This window comes from Pteropus alecto, unplaced genomic scaffold, assembly GCF_000325575.1.
Source record: "Pteropus alecto unplaced genomic scaffold, ASM32557v1 scaffold43, whole genome shotgun sequence".
Taxonomy (NCBI): Eukaryota; Metazoa; Chordata; class Mammalia; order Chiroptera; family Pteropodidae; genus Pteropus; species Pteropus alecto.
This window is the reverse complement of record NW_006435764.1, coordinates 6,328,650-6,341,356: the sequence shown is the minus strand read 5'-3', so window position 1 is coordinate 6,341,356 and position 12,707 is coordinate 6,328,650. Positions and strand designations below refer to the sequence as shown.

Below are 12,707 nucleotides of genomic sequence, written 5' to 3'. Positions count from 1 at the left end.
AATTGATTTGTGACCCGAAATCAATACTCGAAGCGCTTTCGCGGTCATTTGCAGACAAGTGCAGAGCAGCCAACACCTTGAGCTGCCTGATGTGCCCATTTCCAGCTGCAGCAGAACGGCCGTCTGGTTTTCATATATTTTGCATTTTTGTGCTTTTTCTTGGTGACCCTGAGGATTGTGCCAAAGTGCTGTCTAGTGTTCCTAAGTCCCAGAGGTGGGGGCATACCTTACGGAGAAAACATCTATGTTAGATAAGCGTCAGGCGTGAGCTGTTGGTTGTGAGTTCGGTACTGATGGATCAACAACATGTATCAAATGAGGAGTTTTTGAATAGAAACACACATAAAACAAGGTTACATATTGATGAGTTGACGATGTATTGTGATGAGCGGCGGCAGAATCCTGACTGACCTTATATTTCCCCTGAGTGTTTGTTCCATATTCCATACTTCAGTGTTTTCGGGTGACTTTGCAGAACGACACTACCTCGAATAATGAGAATCCACTGTAATCTGAAACTCCTAAGAGATTTGGAAATGAGCTTAAGGTTTCTTTGACTTGTGGAAAATAGGTATAATCTCTATTTTAGAGAAGAAGACACAGGATCAAGGAGATTAAGCGACTCGCTCAGGCAGGCCACACAGGGCCACACAGCCGGTGACAGGCTGAGCTGAGACTCCAGCTGAGATCTTGCTGATTCTGTAGCTGGTGCCACATTTTCAAATATTTCCGCAGAAGCATCCTGAGTCACCTGCGCCCTGTGAAGACAGAGGCGGGGCTGGAAATGATCTATCCAACTGTAAAATTTCCGAAACTCTCCTGTTTTACCTTAAAAATTCTTATACATCGTTTATACTGCTCCATCGTTCTCTGCTTTTGTTTTCCTATGACAATACGATTTGAAATCACTAGTTGAATTGTTTCGCCCCCGGGGAAACAACTGACGCTTGGGGCTTGGGCGTCATCCGGGCTTCCTTGAGGGGAGAGGCTGGTGAGCCCCACTTCTCCCCTGCGTCCCAGCACACGTAAGGACAAAGGAAATACAAATGCCCAGTATGGCGATGGCAGTATGCCAGGGTGGGCGGGGAGGGCGCGGCGTGGCAAACTCACGTCCCCGTGGCAGTGGGCTCAGAAGTCGGGCTTCGGCTACTTTTCTGGAATCCTGCAGTCCTGGTGTCTGGGACACTCGTGTGCCTCTGCCATGACTTACCACTTGGGGGCGCCCCACACAAGCTGGACCTACAGTCCCTTTGGTTTCACTCAGATGTGGCCTTGTTTCCAGGGAAGTCTGCATCCTCCGCTGTGGTCAGCCATGGTTGCCATGGATACGGGTGGCTACAGCCAGAGCAGGGGCTCAGGGATGAGGGGCTTTGCTAGTTAGGCCATTGGTTCAGCTTCAGCCATTTGGGAGACTTCTGTTAACAAACATGACCCCGGAAGGAGCTGCCCGGATGTCAGACGGGAAGAATGGATGGAGGTCACCCTTCCTCGGGGGTTTCATGGCGGCACCTAAGGGCTCCCTGAAGCAGGAGGGGCCAAATCCCTACTCACAGTGGCCCAGAGCCTGTGACTCCACAGGCTTGGGGTCTCGAGAAGTCTCCTTCTTCTAATGTCCCTCGGCCTTTTGCATTTTCGCCTTGGTGTCTCAATGCCACTGGGGACTTCTGTTGTCCTCGCCCTGGCCTAACGCGGACCAGTACTGGACATCGTGGACATCCGGTAAATACATCCAGAGAATCACGTTTTTTCATAAGAGACTTCCATTTCTGCTCAACTTTCAAGGCTCTTGCCCGGTGTGGCCTTCTGCAATTATCTTCTGGAGGTTACACATTCACACACGTGTGCACACGTGCACACGCTCACTCTTTCACACTCATATGGCTCAAACAAACCCACTGGCCTCCGCTCCCATGACTCGCTCTGACTGGTCTGTTTCATATTTGACAACCACCCACATCCCAGTCACAGCTGTGCCGCATCCATGGCCGCGAAGGAATCGCCAGAGGGCTCTTGTTGGAAAAATCCAAATTCGGGTCCCACCTGAGTCCTGACCATCTCTCCGCCATCGCGGGCCGCTCGGCAACCTTGCGTAGCTCTGTCCATCCTCCCCTTCTCCAGCCCTCTCTCCACCCTGCAGCCAGAGCCGTCTTTTGAGGAAATTCTCTCTCTCTTCATATGGCGTTGTTCAGTGGCTTCTCCGTGCCCCAAGGATTGATGGGAATATCTGAAATGTGGTCTTGAGCCATGCACAGATTGTCCCTGCTCACCTCTCCCTTCCACCGATGTCCTTTCCCCTTAGTCGATGTCCTTTCCTTGTTTTTTTTTAATTTTGTTTTTCCTATTTTTTTTTGATGAATATAAGATATTAATTATCTCGTTCATCTTTCTATTCTAATAGCAAAAGCATTTAAGGTAATATATTTCCTCCAGGTTTTTTTTTTTTTTTTTGAGGATTTGCATAGATTCTGGGATGACCTGTCCTCTTTTCCTTCGTTGTCAAGATAATATGTCATTGATTTTTTAAAATTTCTTCTTTGAGCTGAGCGTAAGCTAGCAATGCGTCTCTTAATTTCAAAGTCGTAAACATTTTTTGATCATCTCTGTATTAATTGTTCCTGCTGTTTTGGGTTATGTTTAGAGGTTGGGGTCTGTGAGGCCTCTATTTTTTTTTTTTTAAGTGATGCAACCCTTGACCTCACAGATTGCAAGGACCTTGTCATCTTACAATCCCTTATTTTTTTTTATTTTTTACGCCTACAGCACCTGGTCTTCCTAGGTGGTCTCCCATCCAACTACTAACCAGGCCCGACCCTGCTTGGCTTCCAAGATCAGATGGGATCAGGCTTGTGCAGGGTGGCATGGCCATAGACTTAATATGTATTCATAAATTAACAAAGTCTAATTTTAATAAATATCTCACTCTTCTTAGCTATCGAGGACCTTAGAATACCTTAAATCCTAACCTAACTCATGTAATTTGTATACTGCTGTCTGGTCTTTTAGCCTGTCTTTTTTAACTGTTAAAATTAGATATGATTATTGTTGTTTCATAGTTAATATTTGGAGTTGCCCATGTATTTACCAATTTCTTTGCTTATCATCCCTCTTATTTTTAATGCAAAAGATATTTTTAATTTTGAAATGATTTCATACTCATAGAAAATTGCAAGAACAACACAAATGGCTTTTTCCCCTCCGAATCATTTTTGAATATATTGCCAAACTGATGTCCCATTATTTTAAATACTTCAGTGCATTTTTCCGACAGACAAGGATTTCCTTCTCCATAACCACAATGCGACGTCAAAATCAGGATGTTAACACTCATCCATCATCACCGTCTAATCAACGGAACCGCCTCCCCCCCCATTCAAGTTTTGGCAATTTCCCAATAATGTCTTTTATAGCCATCAGATCCAATCCAGGACCGTAGTAAACAGTATTTCGGTCGGTGTCATGTCTCCTTAGTCTACTTCGGTCTGTGACAGATTCCGAGTCTTTCCTTGACATTCATGACCCTGTTACTTTTGAAGAGAGGGTCAGCCGTTTCGTAGACTGTCCCTCTGGTAGGACTTGTCCTATGTTGCCTTTGGATTGGATTCAGATTATGCATTTTGGACAGGAATCCCAGAGACGTTGTGTTGTGTTTTTCTCACTGCATCCTACCAGAGGGAACACAGTTTGGACTGGTGATGTGACTTAGGGACGTCCCAAGCATCTAGCACAGTGCCTCTCACAGAGCAGGCTCTCGATGCATTTTTGCTTCATGAATTAAATGAATGAAGCCTGGCTAATATTTATTATTTACTTTGTGTAAATAATAAATAATACTATTCTAAGTCCTTTACATTCCTCCAACAACTCTTGAAGAAACTTTTAATAAACCCATTTTACAAATGAGCAACTCTAGGCACAGAGAGGCTTAGCCACTTGCCTAAGGTCACACAGCTAGTAAAAGTCAGTGCCAGGGCAATTCATCCTTACCAGGTGCTGGGCAGAGATCGCAACAGGTCATCCGGGCCCTGGTGGGGGTGAGGCTACCAGAGGCAGCTGAGCAGATCCTCATGGTTGACCCTTGAGGAGAGGATGGCTTTCCTCTGGCGGTGACATGATTTGGGTGAAGACTGTGGTGGGGGCGAAGAGGAGGCCAGAGAGAAGTCGGGGGGCCAGTTCAGGGGCCATTGCCTTTGTTCACTTTGAAACTAGCTGTTCCCTGCATTAGGGGGTGGCCCCGGAGATATGGAGCGTGGAGAGGGACCACGGGATTTGGTAATGGCGTGGACGAGGGATGTTTAGATCGGGGTCTCGCAGATGCAGACTGCGAGATAGGAACTCATGTGCAAAGGATTCATTCCAGAAGTGCTACCAGGAGATCTGGGAGGAACCCAACCGGGAGCGATCCCGGGGCGCTCAGTTAAAGTGGTTCCGGGAGCTGGAGAAGGTGGCGGTGCCGGCTTGGGAAGCAAGCAGGCGGCCGCTGGAGGAGGGGCGCGCAGCTGGTAAAGAGGGTCTGAGCAGATGTGGGTGAGCGCCGAGTGTGCTCAGAACAAGGAGTAAGAGGGGAGGGAGGAATCGAGGAGGGCACACAGGTTACCTGCAGCCAGGGGATGACGCTGCCTTGGTTGAGATGGAGGAAGAGCCAGGGAAGGTCAAGGATGGCACTTGTTATGTTCGAGAGGCCTGTCAGACATCCCAGTGGTGATGTCAGGTGGACAGTTGGTGTGAGTTTGGGGCCTGGGCTGCAGGTACACATCTGGGAATCGCCAGATGTGGCTGGTAGCTGGAGCCATGGGACCATCCAGAGGCAACTAGTCAGATAAAAGATGGTGCATCTTTAATTCCGGGGCCCTGCTTACCGCTCCACCCTCCAGCCACACTCCCCCTCTGACTCCCAGAATGCCCCATGCCCCCATCCTGCCACGGGGCCTTGGCATGTGCTGTTCCTGCTTGCTTCTCCTCCTCCGTTCATTTCCAGTCATGCTGAAGCCCCTGACATGCGCATCGCTTCCTCAGAGGGCTGTCTCTGACCTCCGTGGCCACACTTCTGTGTACCCTGTGTCCTGTGAACGTGGACCTCTCTTTGGGAACATCTATCTGTGATCTCGTGGGGTTTGTGTGATTTCGTGGGGTTTGTCCACTGTTGGTCCCTCAGCCTCTTTCCTCCTTGCCTGACAGAGGACAGCCCTGATGGGACTGTGCCTTGCTGGCCACGAGAGCTTGTTCATTGGCTCCCATCACACCCAAGAAACCCAGGTGCCTTGGCCGGGGACTGGGACCCCTGCCTATTTGCCCAGCTTTACCCCTCACCAAGATATTCTCGGCTCTACGCACACCTAGCAGTTTACCCTCCCTGAGCAGGCTGCCAGCGTTTCTGCCTGGATGCGGCGTGACCCAGTTAGCGGGCCTCCCTGTCCCCGCTGCTGACTGCTGATGCCAGCAGCATCCGCATCTCAGGAGTCCTTCGAAACGCTCCCCGCTCGCGGTCTCCCCAGCCCTCCCGCCTGGCGGGTGCGGATTTCTTCTCTGGGTTCCCTCCGCTCTCCGGGTACCTGCTCTTTCGGCTCTGGACACACTTGGTTCTTCTAGGACACTTCTTGGCAAGTCTACGTCGTGTCTTTTTATCCCCGAGGGCAGCAGCCGGGCCTGAGCCCACCTCGCTGTCCCCAGCCCTGACGTGCACCCGTTGATGTGGGTAAGATGGACTCAAGCGGATGCTTTATGCGTCTGTGCGGATGTGTTCCCCAGAGCTGAAAAGTGACAGCGTGTCTTCACCTGGTGTCGGGAAGTCCCCTGTTCAGAAAAAGGTGCAAAACCCTCAGCCTCTGTTTCCGGGATCCTGGATCGGGTGGGTTACCCCCACCTTAGGAGTAAGTCTTGCCAATCACTGTTGTTTTATTTTGTTTTATCCACGGGTTTTAGCCAATATGTTCTGAAAATTTTAGTCATCTCGGAAAATATCTCAGTCACATGTAAAAGAGTCAGCTGAAAATAACCAAAAAGAATCACATACATTTGTGTATATGAAAGAAATCTTTTAACATTTAGTGGTTTTCTTTTTATTGTGGTAAAATATATGTAACATTATATTTACCATTTTAACCATTCAGTAGCATTTGATACATTCACAGCATTCCACAACCACCACCACAGCCCATCTCCAGAACATTCTCATCATCCTTAACAGAAACTCTATGCCCGTTAAACAGTAACTCTCCATCCCCCCCTTCCCCAGGCCCTGGTACCCACTGCCCTGCTTTCTGTCTCTATGGATTTGACTGCTCTAGGGACCTCATCTAAGTGGAATCATACAGTATTTGTCTTTTCGTGACTGGCTTATTTCACTCAGCATCATGTCCTCGAGGTTCATGCACATTGTAACATGTCAGAATGTCCTCTCTTTTTAAGGCTGAGTAAAATTCCATCATATGTATATACCACTGTACTGACTATATTTTCTTATCTTCTGTGTTCTTGATACTCTGGCACATGCGTCCTTGATCCTGGGGAGTCTGCCTCTTGCAGAACTAGCTAATTTCTAGAGGTCGAAAAGGCCCATCTCCGCCCCCCCTCCCCCGCCACGACCCCTTGAGTGCACCTTTGATATACAAACCACTGATCCAGGGCCCATGTCCCCAGCCATCTCCTTTATCAGACTCACACACACCAAGCCAGCATTCCCCCTGCCCTAAATCGCCCGAGGACCAGGTGCCGGATGGCTAAGGACCGCCACTATAGCCCCAGAGCCCAGCAAAATTATTCAAACTATCCAACCCTAAACGAAGCTTACTCAGGGTACCTACCCCATTATGCCATTCCTTCCCTGACAGAAACCCCGGTAAAGGCTCTGGGCCACACTCTTCCTTTTCTTCTCTCTTCTGCCTCTGACCGACCCTGGTGCTTCCCCACACGGCCCTGTCTGGTTGGTGTGTCAAGCCTCCTGTCTTCTATGAATTTGTGAGTATAAACTTCTCTCTTCATGACAATCATTTCAGATTCTGTGTGTCTTAATATACCCGATTAAAACAAACCCGGGTACGTTTTAACCAAATCACATAATCTATTTATCTGGTAATGGATATTTTGGGACATTTGGGTTGTTTTTACATTTCTGAATTTTTTTAAATGAAAAATTTCAAGCCTACAAAAAGAAGTAGCAAGAATAATATAATAAATGTCCCCGTACGACCACCTGACCCCAGACGCCACATTACGACTTCTCCTGAAGCCCCCGTGAGCCCCCTACCTGCCATCCCCCACTCCCCCTGCCCTCCGCCAGGTGATTCTCCCTCCTGCTAGTATCATCCATCCCAGGCAAGGTGCAGCTTTTACTCCGTATGACATCCTCACGAACAGTATCCGGTTTTGAGTTTTATAGAAACAGCATTACGTGATGCATTTAGCAGTGGGCTTTTTCCGCTCGGCATTACATCTCTGAGATTTATCCAGGTCGAGGCAGCGTTAGTTAATTCACTCACCTGGCAGTCTGGTATTTCGCTGTTCGAACATACCGTGGCTTCTGTATCCTTTCTTCTATTGGTGGGCATTCTGGATGTTTCCAAGGTTTTCACTAAAACACAAATATTTGTGTGTGCGCACGTGTGTGTGTATGTGTGTGTGTGTGTGTGTGCATGTGTGCGTATGTGTGTATGGCCATCTCTAGGGGACAGATCCACGTGGGGAACTGAGGGACAAGGACATGTGCATCTTCGTTATACCAGATATGGCCAAACTATTCTCCAAACTGAGATCCCAGTCTGCACCCTGAGCGGCGGCATAAGAATTCCTGTCGAAACGGTGGCGACAAATCCCAGCCCTCAAATTCACTCCACGCCCCAACAAGACACGCTCTCTGTCACAGCCGTCCTCTCAGGAGTAAGCGTCCTCTGTGAGTGGTAGGGGGAGAGTGGTGACCTGGAGTTTCTTTCAAAAGGCATGGGGACAGGGCCTTTTGGCCAAGGTGTTTCTGCAGGGGACACCTTATTTCTGTAGCAGCGTCCTGCTGGCTGATCAGCAAACTGTTCCTGCTGGTGGAGAGGCCCCCCAGGCTGTCTGGAGATGTGCGTGCCGACACCCTACTTGCCGCTGAGACGGAGACCCCAGCCCCAGCCCTGACTCTGACTGGGACCGGTGGTGAGAATTGCCCACCAATTTGCTGGCGGTCTACTTGGCAGATTTGTAGACATCAAATAACAAAAAAAAATTTGCTTAATACCATGCTCGTTGTCAAGTGTTCTTGGCTCGTGCGCTCTGACAATGGAAAGTGTTTTGGCAAAGAGGAGGCAAATTTCTTTGAAATTAGGATATTCAAAGTAATGACTCAACTCGAGGCTTTTGATACTGCTTTAAGGAATCTGTTTTGCCCATAAAATCATGGCTCTGCTGTTTGTACCGTGCAGTTGACATTTATTCCAATTTTCAAACAGCAGCTTCTTCCACTTTACCTTCTGTAATTCAAAATCGGAATCTTTAAGTCCTTGGAGAAATGGTTTTTGTAATATTCTAGAGTGAAAATACTTGCAAATGTGTACTTTTTAGAACTAGTGTAAATTTTAAATTCGGGACTTAAAGTAACCGTTTATGTGCGATTTTGTCTGTCCCGTAAATCACAAAGTGTATTTTTCTCTATTCTTGGAGCGTGTCTCAGTTGCCCTGTGCTTTCATGGGGTTGGAATTGCTGGGTACGTGGGTTGGGAAGGGCTCGAAAGCTGTTCCCTGCGCTTTATGTGCTTTGAGCGTTCGCTTCTGTAGCTGGCACTACCCCGGGACCTGCCACCCCAGCTGTGGGCCCAAATGGTGCCTAGGGGGTGGCCAGTGTCACAGGTCCAGTAAAACCCATGGTAGGTCCTTGCTCCATTCTTATTGGCGGGTCACAGCTCCCTGCAAAGTTTTCTCAATCGTCCCCCCTGAGCTCGTACCACGGGCATCTGCTGGGCACCGACACCACCAGTGCTCGGCACAGCAGTGCCTGCCTCTGCTGGGCCAGGGCTTGGTTCTGGTGGCCCAGCCTTCTGGCTTCTGCCTTCCAAGTGCTCCATGTGGCAAGTAGGGGAGAAGATCCCACTCCCTGGTCTTTGGAAGGGATTAGGCCGTACCACTGAGCCCTCCGAGCCTGGGAGAGTTTCGGAGCAATTCTGGGCAAGCCAGACGTGCCCAGCCTGGGCAGGGGACTGGACTGAGCTGCAGACACCTGGCCGTGGTCTCAGGCTCCTCCGCCCCGCGACGCACCCCGCTCGCTGATGGATCAGCCTCTCCTCCCTGTTTCCCAGGGAATCGGAGTACTGGGGCTGCCTCGTGTCTCCATCCCAGCTTGAGCTGACTGCATCCAGAACGCCAGCGATGCGTACGGCCTGGTTAGCCGCCTGGTTAACCGTGTTCCCCTGTGTCGAGTCTCTCGGGGCCTTCCACGGAGCACCGTGCTGATGCTCCTTCCCGCTGGAGGCAGCTGAGCACAGGGTGCGGCGTGGGGACATCTTTGGGGAGTCCACTACGGAGGTCAGGAGGAGCTGGGGACACAGAGCCCCCAGTCTCCAAATCGCTCCCAGCTTCTGTTCTCAAACTAGGAGTCAGTGGTTGTGTAGCTGGTCTCTGAGGACTCTAAACCCCTCGGGGGATAGAAGCAAATGCTTGTTCGCTTGTTCATTTCTTTATTATTATTTTTTAAAATAGTGGCGAATGGATATATCTGACACACATCTGAGACACTGCCGTCCTTTGTGACCCCATTTGAAATGCTCATCCAGTTTCTGCCTTTATTCCTTGCTGACATGCATTTTTGGTGACAAATTTTCCTACAACGACTGCTTTATTTACACCTCGCATACTCTGAAAGATAGAATTTTCACCAGTCTTCAGTTCTATTTATTTTTAAATTCCTATTATGATTTCTCAATTGACTCAAGAATGATTTAGAGGCATAGGGTTAAAACAATTTTTGGAGGAGATGTCAGGGTAATACCTTTCAAAGTTTCAAAATCCAGAAAGTCTAAAAGGTTTACAGGGAAAACTAATCCTTCTACCCCATCCCCCAGCCAGTCACCCACAGGCCACTAATATTAGTCATTAACCGAGTGTCATTCCACTTAGTTTAGGCATGTAGAGCAGAATGCGATCGCCAAGTATATAAACGTGTTGCGTGTATGTGAATACACACACCTCCCTTCTCCCTCCTTAGACGAATCCCATCCCTTTAGCTCCGAAACATGTTTTAGTTTGTCCTTATGTGATTTTTTTCTGAAGTGCATCCTTTACAAATTCCTTTGGTTGGGATCCGTGCCTGGTAAACTCTCGATTTTTGTTTGTGTGTATTGTCTTTATTTCACAATAACGGCATTTGGCAAACATTATCACCGCACCTCCCCCCGCCCCCGCCCCGCACCTTGGGCTTGTTGGCAATAAGTCTGTTTTCAGCCTCATTGTATTTTGCTATTGATATTCTGTCTTTTCCCTATGAATATATTTCAGACCTTCCTGCCTTACAGTCAGATAACTTGATATCTAAGTGGAAAGACGATAAGGCGTGTGAAAAGGGACATTGATTTGGACGGAGGTAAATGGCGGTCGAACTCTGGCCCTACCTGAGAGACGTTAGGCAAGTTTCCTAACCTCTGAGTCCCATGACTTGGTGTTAGGATGGACTGTGTACCCTGCACCGTGGTTGCAGAAATCAGAGCAGCCACACTCACAGGGCGGGGACGAATAGACACGCGCCACTGACGTGGCCATGGTTATTCCCAGAGAACCCTTGTCACATTGTTATGACACTCTCAGGTCAAATTCAAGGCCGTCAACGATGATGCTTAGTGATTATTTTGAAATGTCAAAACATAATTCCAACTTTGGTTCATTTTATTATTTCCTGTTATAAAAAACTTTAAAATAAAATCAACCCGGTAAGGATACCTACAAGCCTCTGGGACTTTGCTCCCCCGTTTCCTGTCCCCACATCCTGAGCACCCCAAATCCCCCAGGGCAGCTCAGTTCTTCTCCTTTCATTCCTTAATGGTCTCGCCATGCGAAAGGACCCTGCTTCAGAGAGATCCGCCTTCCTCCGCCTCCATCAAGTCCCATGCTCGTGGGTCTCTGCATTTAGATGGACCGTCGAGAGGAATTTAAGTAGGAAATGGCCCAAAGAATGAACCCTTGAAGATTCTTTCCATTTTCCAAGAGAAATGTATAAACTGAGAGGAATCTCTATGTAGAGAAAACTTTTTCTGATGAAATGTCTAAAACAGTTTGATTCAACTAATGGGACGTCTTAAGCTGCTTTCTTTCTGACTTCAAGTAGGTATTCTTTTTTAAAAAATTCCTCCTCTAATGTATCGCTTCTTCGGAGAAACTGTCCAGTACTTGCCTCCTAATGCCTGACCTGTAGCTGAGCTGTAACTCGTGCAGGGGGCTCTGAGTCAGCATCGCTCTCAGTGTACGTTTTGGGTACTTTGAACTTTTTTTTTTTTTCTTAAAAAAAATAAAGAACTCTGTTGCTCTCGGTCTCAGACTTCCATTCTACTTTGTCCCCCATCATGCAAGTCAGCCATCGGGACTCACGTGTCCACTTTTCCCACCCCTTCAGGCACCAGGAAAAAAAATAGGCTCAATCCATGGGGTGACGATCCAGATTTGCGATCGATGTCTGAAGGTGAGGCCGTCTCGTGGGACTGAGCCCTTAACCTGTGGGATCTGAGCCTGTCTCCGAGTAGACTGGGTCAGAGTTGAGGTGAGTAGTAAGACACCCAGCTGGGGCAGGAGAGTCACTAGGTGGTATGGGGGAGACTCCCCACCATACACATTTATCTTGTGATTTTTTTCCCCCTTCGATCCACTGATTCTTTAAAGAGTGTGTGGTTTCAAGGCCACGATTTTGTGAATTTTCCAGTTTCACTGCTGTTATTGTTTTCCAACCTCATCCCATTGTGATCGGAGAAGACATTTTAGAGATCTGTCTTTCTAAATCTACTGAGATTGACTCTGTGGCCTAACATATGGTGTATCCTGGAAAACGGCCCACGTGCGCTTGGGAAGGGTGTGTATGCTGTCGTGTTGGGTGAGAGTTGTGTGTGTGTCTGTGAGATCTAGTGGGTTTATGCGTTGCCTGTGTCCTCTGTTTGCTTCTTTATCTTCCGTCTGGTTGTCTAGCCATTATTGTGAGTAAGGTCTTAAAGTCTCCAACTATTATTGAAGAACCATCCAGTTTCTCTCTTTAACTGTCAGATTTTGCTTCACGTATTTTCACGGTCTGTTCTTAGGTGTGTGAGTGTTCGTTCTCGCAGTGGGTCGGGTCATGCTGGCATGAGATGAAAAACCACGTGCTTACCATGCCCTCCCAACCACCAAATAAGTCTGTTCATTTTGTGCTTTATCTTTATTTATTGCTTCCCATTTAGAAATACGTATTTTTGTTTTCTTCTAGGTTTTCGTGGTTTATTTGTTCCTCTTCTTTAACACATGTACATTTATTGTTGTGTTGGGGGGTGAGGTATGGATCCAATTTTCCTCCTCCGCATTGCTAAACAATGGTCCTGTTCCTATTTCTAAGGACATTCCTACTCTTGCCCATTGAGTACGATGCACTTATAATCTCTGATAGGCTTCTGTTCTGTTGACCTGCTGTTCATCCATTTACAGCATCGGAGCGAGTGTTTGGCCACAAGAAGAAAATCCAGCCAGCTACTCCTTAGACAGATGTGGATTTCTTTTTCACATGTAACTAT

The 12,707-nt window shown here is 48.0% G+C and overlaps 1 pseudogene; it reads right to left on the bottom strand.

Annotated features, from left to right (window-relative positions):
* Positions 1 to 2,751: 2,751 nt before the first annotated feature.
* LOC112479299 lies at positions 2,752 to 2,870 on the bottom strand (annotated as a pseudogene).
* Positions 2,871 to 12,707: the final 9,837 nt, after the last annotated feature.